The following is a 7,506-nucleotide window of genomic DNA, read 5'->3' as shown; positions in this document are numbered from 1 at the left end:
AGACAAATAAATGACCAACAGGGACACAAAAGGGTGCCCAACATCACTAATGATCAGGGGAATGCAAACCAAAACAATGAGATATCACCTCACACTTGTCAGAATAGCAAACATGGCAGAAGATAAAAGACAAAAAAAATTAGAGATAATGAATGTTGGAAAGGATGTGGGGAAAGGGGAAACTTTGGGTACTATGGTTACCCAAAGGGCAGCCACTATGGAAAACAGTGTGAAAGTGAAAGTGAAGTCGCTCAGTCGTGTCTGACTCCTTGAGACCCCATGGATGGTAGCCTACCAGGCTCTGATGTCCATGGGATTTTCCAGGCAAGAGTACTGGAGTGGGCTGCCATTTCCTTCTCCAGCGGACCTTCCCAACCCAGGGATCGAACCCGGGTTTCCTGCATTGCTTTACCGTCTGAGCCACCAATCTGGGACACAAACAGTATGAAGGTGCCTCAAAAAACTAAATACAGAACTACCATATAGTTCAGCGATGGTAATTATCCAAAGGAAATAGAAATGGTAACTCAAGGGCTTCCCTGGTGGCTCAGTGGTAAAGAATCCGCCTGCCAATATAGGAGACATGGGTTCAATCTCTGGTCCATGGATCCCACATGCTGCAGAGCAATTAAGCCCGTGCACCACAACTACTGAGCCTGTGCTCTAGAACCCTGTCTGTCTGTGCTTAATCACTCAGTCATGTCCAACTCTTTGCAACCCCATGGACTGTAGCCTGCCAGGCTCCTCTGTCCATGGGGATTCTCCAGGCAAGAATTCTGGAGTGGGTTGCTGTGCCCTTCTCCAGAGGATCTTCCCAACCCAGGGATCAAACCCAGGTCTCCCACATTGCAGGCAGATTCTTTACCATCTAAGCCACCAGGGAAGCCCAAGAATACTGGAGTGGGTAGCCTATCCCTTTTCCAGTGGAACTTCCCAACCCAGGAATTGAACCAGGGTCTCCTGCATTGCAGGCAGATTCTTCGGCAGCTGAGCTATCAGGGAAGCAGCCCAGAAGCTGCTGAGCTCACATGCCGCAGCTCCTGAAGCCCACATGCTCAAGAGCCTGTGCTCCCCAACAAGAGAAGCCACCACAATGGGAAGCCTGCACACCACAAGCAGAGAGGAACCCTTCCTTGCTGAAATTAGAGAAAAGCCTGTGCAGCAACAGAGACCCAGCACAGCCAAAAACAATAAATACATAAATTTTAAAAACTAGTAACTCAAAAAGATACATGCAGCCTCATATTCACTGCAGCATTATTTATAATAACCAAGACACAGAAACAACCAAGTGTCCACTAACAGATGATGGATAAAGAATATGTGCAGTCTCTCTCTATAGATAATATTATTTGGCTATAAAAGAGAAGGAAATTTTCCAGTTTGTGACAACATGGACAGGCCTTGAGGCCATTATACTAAGTGAAATAAATCAGATAAAGAAAGACAAATACCACATGATCTCACTTATATATGGAATCTAAAAACGTCAAACTGGTAAAAACAGAGAGTAGAGTGGTGATTATCAAGATCTGGGGAGTGTGGGAACTTGGAGAGGTTGATCAGTGGGTACAAATTTTCCACTAGAAGATGAATAAGTTGTGGGAATCTAGTGCAAAGCATTGTGACTATAGTTAACAGTATTGCACTGTATACTTGAAAATTGCCAAGAAAGTAGATCTTCAATGTTTGTACCCCAAAAAGATATGGTAATTATGCCATAGTGATAATCATATTGTAGTATATAGTGTATCAAATCACATTGTACACTTTAAACTTACACAAAGTTAAATGTAAGTTATATCTCAATAAAGCTAACAAAATAAAGTGAAGCTGACTATTCAGCCCCTAAAACAAAACAGAACAGAACATTCCTTTAAAAAAAGATGATCAAGATACACAAACGTTCAAGAAAGGGGCAATAAATATTTTTTCTCATATAAGCCTTTGATTAATCTTGAAAAGCTATATCATACCATCCACATTATTAAGTAATATAAAAGATTTTCAACATAACTTTTAAAAGATGCAAAGCATATAATTTTCAGGGTATCATGCATATTGGCATATTTAATTAAGATAGGTACAGCACTCCTGTGGAGTCTGAATAACAATTTGATTGCTACCATGATCCATTTTTGAAAATGCATAAACATGCTCTTTTTTAAGAGTTGGAAATATACATTATTTAATTTCCTTATTGAACTTCCATTTTATTAGAATTTTATCTAAATGTATTATAGTTTATGCTCTTAAGTACATAGATTGAAGGTAAGTTTTAAAATTTCTCATGACTTTAAAGCTCTAAGTATTAAAGTATACTTCTGAATTGAATTATAATAATAATAATGTCTACACATGGACATCACCAAATGGTCAATACTGAAATCAGATTGATTATATTCTTTGTAGCCAAAGATAGAGAAGCTCTATACAGTCAGCAAAAACAAGACCTGGAGCTGACTGTGGCTCAAATCATGAGCTCCTTATTGCAAAATTCAGGCTAAAATTGAAGAAAGTAGGAAAAAACACTATGTCATTCATGTAAGACCTAACAACTCAAATCCCTTATTTGATATATACATACATTTGATATATAAATACAGTAGAGGTGATGAATAGATTCAAGGGATTAGGTCTGGTAGACAGAGTGGCTGAAGAACTGTGGACAGAGGTTTCTAACACTGTATAGAAGACAATGACCAAAATCATCCCAAAGAAAAAGAAATGCAAGAAGGCAAAGTGGTTGTCTGAGGAGGCCTTACAAGTAGCTGAGGAAAGAAGAGAAGTGAAAGGCAAGGGAGAAAGGGAAAGATATACCCAACTGAATGCAGAATTCCAGAGAACAGCAAGGAGAAAGAAGAAGGCCTTATTCAGTGAACAGTGCAAAGAAATAGAGGAAAACAACAGAATGGGAAAGACTAGGGATCTCCCAGAAAATTAGAGATACCAAGGAAACATTTCATGTAACAATGGGCATGCTAAAAGGGCAGAAACAATAAGGACCTAACAGAAGCAAAAGAGACAAAGAACAGGTGGCAAGAATACACAGAAGAACTCTACAAGAAAGGTCATAATGACTAGATAACCATGATGGAATGGTCATTTACCTAGAGCTGGACATCCTGGAGTATGAATTCAAGTGGACGTTAGGAAGCATTCAGTTCAGTCGCTCAGTCATGTCCAACTCTTTGCAACCCCGTGGATTGCAGCATGCCAGGCTTCCCTGTCCATCACCAACTCCTGGAGCCTACTCACTCATGTCCATCGCATCAGTGATGCCATCCAACCATCTCATCCTCTGTCGTCCCCTTCTCTTCCCACCTTCAGTCTTTTCCAGCATCAGGGTCTTTTCCACTGAGTCAGCTCTTTGCATCAGGTGGCCAAAGTATTGGAGCTTCAGCTTCAGCATCAGTCCTTCCAATGAATATTCAGGACTGATTTCCTTTATGAAGACTGGTTGGATCTCCTTGCAGTCCAGGGGACTCTCAGGAGTCTTCTCCAACACCACAGTTCAAAAGCACCAATTCTTTGGCGCTCAGCTTTCTTTATAGTCCAACTCTCACACCTATACATGACTACTGGAAAAACCAGAGCTTTGACTAGATGGACCTTTGTTGGTAAAGTAATGTCTCTGCTTTTTAATATGCTGTCTAGGTTGGTCATAGCTTTTCTTCCAAGGAGCAAGTGTCTTTTAATTTCATGGCTGCAGTCACCATCTGCAGTGATTTTGGAGCTTAAAAATAAAGTCTGTCACTGTTTCCATTGTTTCCCCATCCATTTGCCATGAAGTGATGGGACCAGTTGCCATGATCTTAGTTTTCGGAATGTTGAGTTTTAAGCCAACTTCTTCATTCTCTTCTTTCACTTTCATCAAGAGGCTCTTTAGTTCTTCTTCACTTTTTGCCATAAGGGTGGTTTCATCTACATATCTGAGATTATTGATATTTCTCCTGCCAATCTTGATTCCAGCCTATGCTTCATCCAGCCTGGCATCTCTCATTATGTACTCTGCATATAAGTTAAATAAGCAGGGTGACAATATACAGCCTTGATGTACTCCTTTCCCATATTGGAACCAGTCTGTTGTCACGTGTCCAGCTCTAACTGTTGCTTCCTGACCTGCATAGAGAAGCATAGGAAGCATTACTATGAACAAACCTAGTGGAGGTGATGGAATTCCAACTGAGCTATTTCAAATCCTAAAAGATGATGCTGTTAAAGTGTTGCACTCAATATGCCAGCAAATTTGAAAAATTCAGCAGTGGCCAAAGGACTGGAAAAGGTCAGTTTTCATTCCAATCTCAACGAAGGGCAATGCCAAAGAATATTCCAACTACCATACAACTGTACACAATTCACATGCTAGTAAAGTTATGCTCAAAATCCTCCAATCTAGACTTCAGCAGTATATGAACCGAGAACTTCCAAATGTAGAAGCTGAGTTTAGAAAATGTAGAAGAACCAGAGAGAAAATTGCCAACATTCATTGGATCATAGAAAAAGCAAGGGAATTCCGGAAAAAAACATCTAATGCTACACTGATTACACTAAAGCCTTTGACTGTGTGGACTGCAACAAACTGTAGAAAGTTCTTAAAGAGATGGGAATACCAGACCACCTTACCTGCTTCCAGAGAAACCTGTATGCAGGTTAAGAAGCAACGGTTAGAAAGGGACATGGGACAATGGACTGGTTCCAAATTGGGAAAGGAATATATTGTTTAGGCTGTATATTGTTACCCTGCTTATTTAATTTATATGCAGAGTACATCGTGCAAAATGCCATGCTGGATGAAGCACAAGTGGGAATCAAGATTGCTGGGAGAAATATTAACAACTTCAGATATGCAAATGATACCACTCTAATGGCAGAAAGCAAAGAGGAACTATAGAGCCTCTTGATAAAGGTGAAAGAGGGGAGTGAAAAAGCTGGCTTAAAACTCAACATTCAAAAGTCTAAGATCATGGCATCTGGTTCCATCACTTCACTGCAAATAAAGAGGGAAATGTGGAAAATGACACACTTTATTTCTTGGGCTCCAAAAATCATTGTGGACAGTGACTACAGACATGAAATTAAAAGGCACTTGCTCCTTGGAAGAAAAGCTATAACAAACCTAGACAGTGTGTTAAAAGCAGAGACACCACTTGGCCAACAAAGGTCCATATAGTCAAAGCTATGTTTTGGTAGTCATGTACAGTTGTGAGAGTTGTACCACAAAGAAGGCTGAGCACCGAATAATTGATGCTTTCAAACTGTGGTGCTGCTAAAGACTCTTGAGAGTCCCTTGGACAGTAAGGAGATCAAACCAGTCAATCCTAAAGGAAAATCAACCCTGAATATTCACTGGAAGAACTGATGCTGAAGCTCCAAAAATTTGGCCACTATTGCAAAGAGCCTGGAAAAGACCCTGATGCTGGGAAAGATTGAAGGCAAAAGGAGAAGGGGGTAGCTGAAGGTGAGATGGTTAGATAGCGTCACCAACTCAATGGACATGAATTTGAGCAAACTTCAAAAGATGGTGAAGGACAGAGGAGCCTGGCATGCTGCAGTCCATGGGATTGCCAAGAGTTAGACATGACTTCGCTACTGAACAACAATAACACATAGTCAAAATAACATGAAATTTATTTGAAATCTTTTCAAATTGAAATATGTTGTTACACATAAAGGAATAAAATTTCATTGGAAATGGAACTTTTAAAAAAAGTTAATTCATATGTCCAACATTACTTATTGGAATAAAAAAGGGTTTACTGTCAATTCTACATTTTATTTTTATAGCTTTTCAGTTCAGTTCAGTCACTCAGTCATGTCCAACTCTTCACGACCCCATGAATCGCACGCAGCACGCCAGGTCTCCCTGTCCATCACCAACTCCCGGAGTTCACCCAAACTCATGTGCATCGAGTCAGTGATGCCATCCAGCCATCTCATTCTCTGTTGTCTGCTTTTCCTCCTGCCCACAGTCCCTCCCAGCATCAGATATGCAGATGACACCACCCTTATGGCAGAAAGTGAAGAGGAACTAAAAAGCCTCCTGATGAAAGTGAAAAAAGAGAGTGAAAAAGTTGGCTTAAAGCTCAACATTCAGAAAACGAAGATCATGGCATCTGGTCCCATCACTTCATGGGAAACAGATGGGGAAACAGTGTCAGACTTTATTTTTTGGGGCTCCAAAATCACTGCAGATGGTGACTGCAGCCATGAAATTAAAAGACGGTTACTCCTTGGAAGGAAAGTTATGACCAACCTAGATAGCATATTCAAAAGCAGAGACATTACTTTGCCAACAATGGTCTGTCTAGTCAAAGCTATGGTATTTCCAGTGGTCATGTATGGATGTGAGAGTTGGATTGTGAAGAAAGCTGAGTGCCGAAGAATTGATGCTTTTGAACTGTGGTGCTGGAGAAGACTCTTGCAAGTCCCTTGGACTGCAAGGAGATCCAACCAGTCCATCCTAAAGGAGATCAGTCCTGGGTGTTCATTGGAAGGACTGATGCTGAGGCTGAAACTCCAGTACTTTGGCCATCTCATGTGAAGAGTTGACTCATTGGAAAAGACCCTGATGCTTTTAGTGCTAAGCAATTAAGCTCAAGTAAATAAGTAGCTGGATATGGAAAGGGTTTTGCCATACCACTGTCACTTAATTCTTTTAATATCTTCTGAGCTATAGGCCAAAAATCATGGAGCATTGTATAATCAATTATATCAAAGTACATTATTATAGCTAATACCTAACTTTAGTTGAAAGCAAAGAACTGGAAATCATTTAACTTACAAAATGATTTATTACCCATTCATTATAGTCATTCACTTTCTCATATTCTGGGAACGATCCCAAAAAGGCTTTACCAAGACTTATCAAATTCCTATTAATTATGCCTGTTCCTCTCCAACTTAGAGATATTTGTTTTACTCTATAAATCCAGAAAGAATTCAGGAATTAAATTACTGTTTGTTTTAATACATCTTTGCAAATTTTTTAAATAAAATGTTTTTACTTTACCATTGCTTTTGTCAAAGCCTTGGAGTTGCTATTTGATACCCACTTCATTCAATTCATTGTAAATGTCCATTATCTAAGTGACAAAACCATCTCTCATTGTCAAATCAATCAGCCAATCAGGAGAAAAATGTGAATTCATTTTTTTATTCAAATAAACACATTGTTATGCATTCCTATTGGAGACATCTGCCTGTTGACTTTTTATAAGATAGTTACTATATAAATACATAAAATATACAGACTTTGCAAGATTAAAATAAGGTTTTGCTGCCTTCACTATTTCTTACTGATGCTCTCCTTGTTTTATTCTCACAGGGCCACTCCTCAGGAAAGATGTATTCTTGGTCAGGGAATGGAAGAGGTGAGGTCATATTGAAGAAAAGTTGTCATCACTTCTGTTGCAATCTATAATATAGACTTTATATCACCCCCTAATCATGTTTTTAGTGAGAGAGCAAGCCAAGATTTAAAATCACCTCTCCTGACTCAGTGAT

Source organism: Bubalus kerabau, chromosome 6 (assembly GCF_029407905.1).
Source record: "Bubalus kerabau isolate K-KA32 ecotype Philippines breed swamp buffalo chromosome 6, PCC_UOA_SB_1v2, whole genome shotgun sequence".
Classification (NCBI taxonomy): domain Eukaryota; kingdom Metazoa; phylum Chordata; class Mammalia; order Artiodactyla; family Bovidae; genus Bubalus; species Bubalus kerabau.
The sequence above is the reverse complement of the archived record's forward strand: the minus strand, read 5'-3'. Positions refer to the sequence as shown.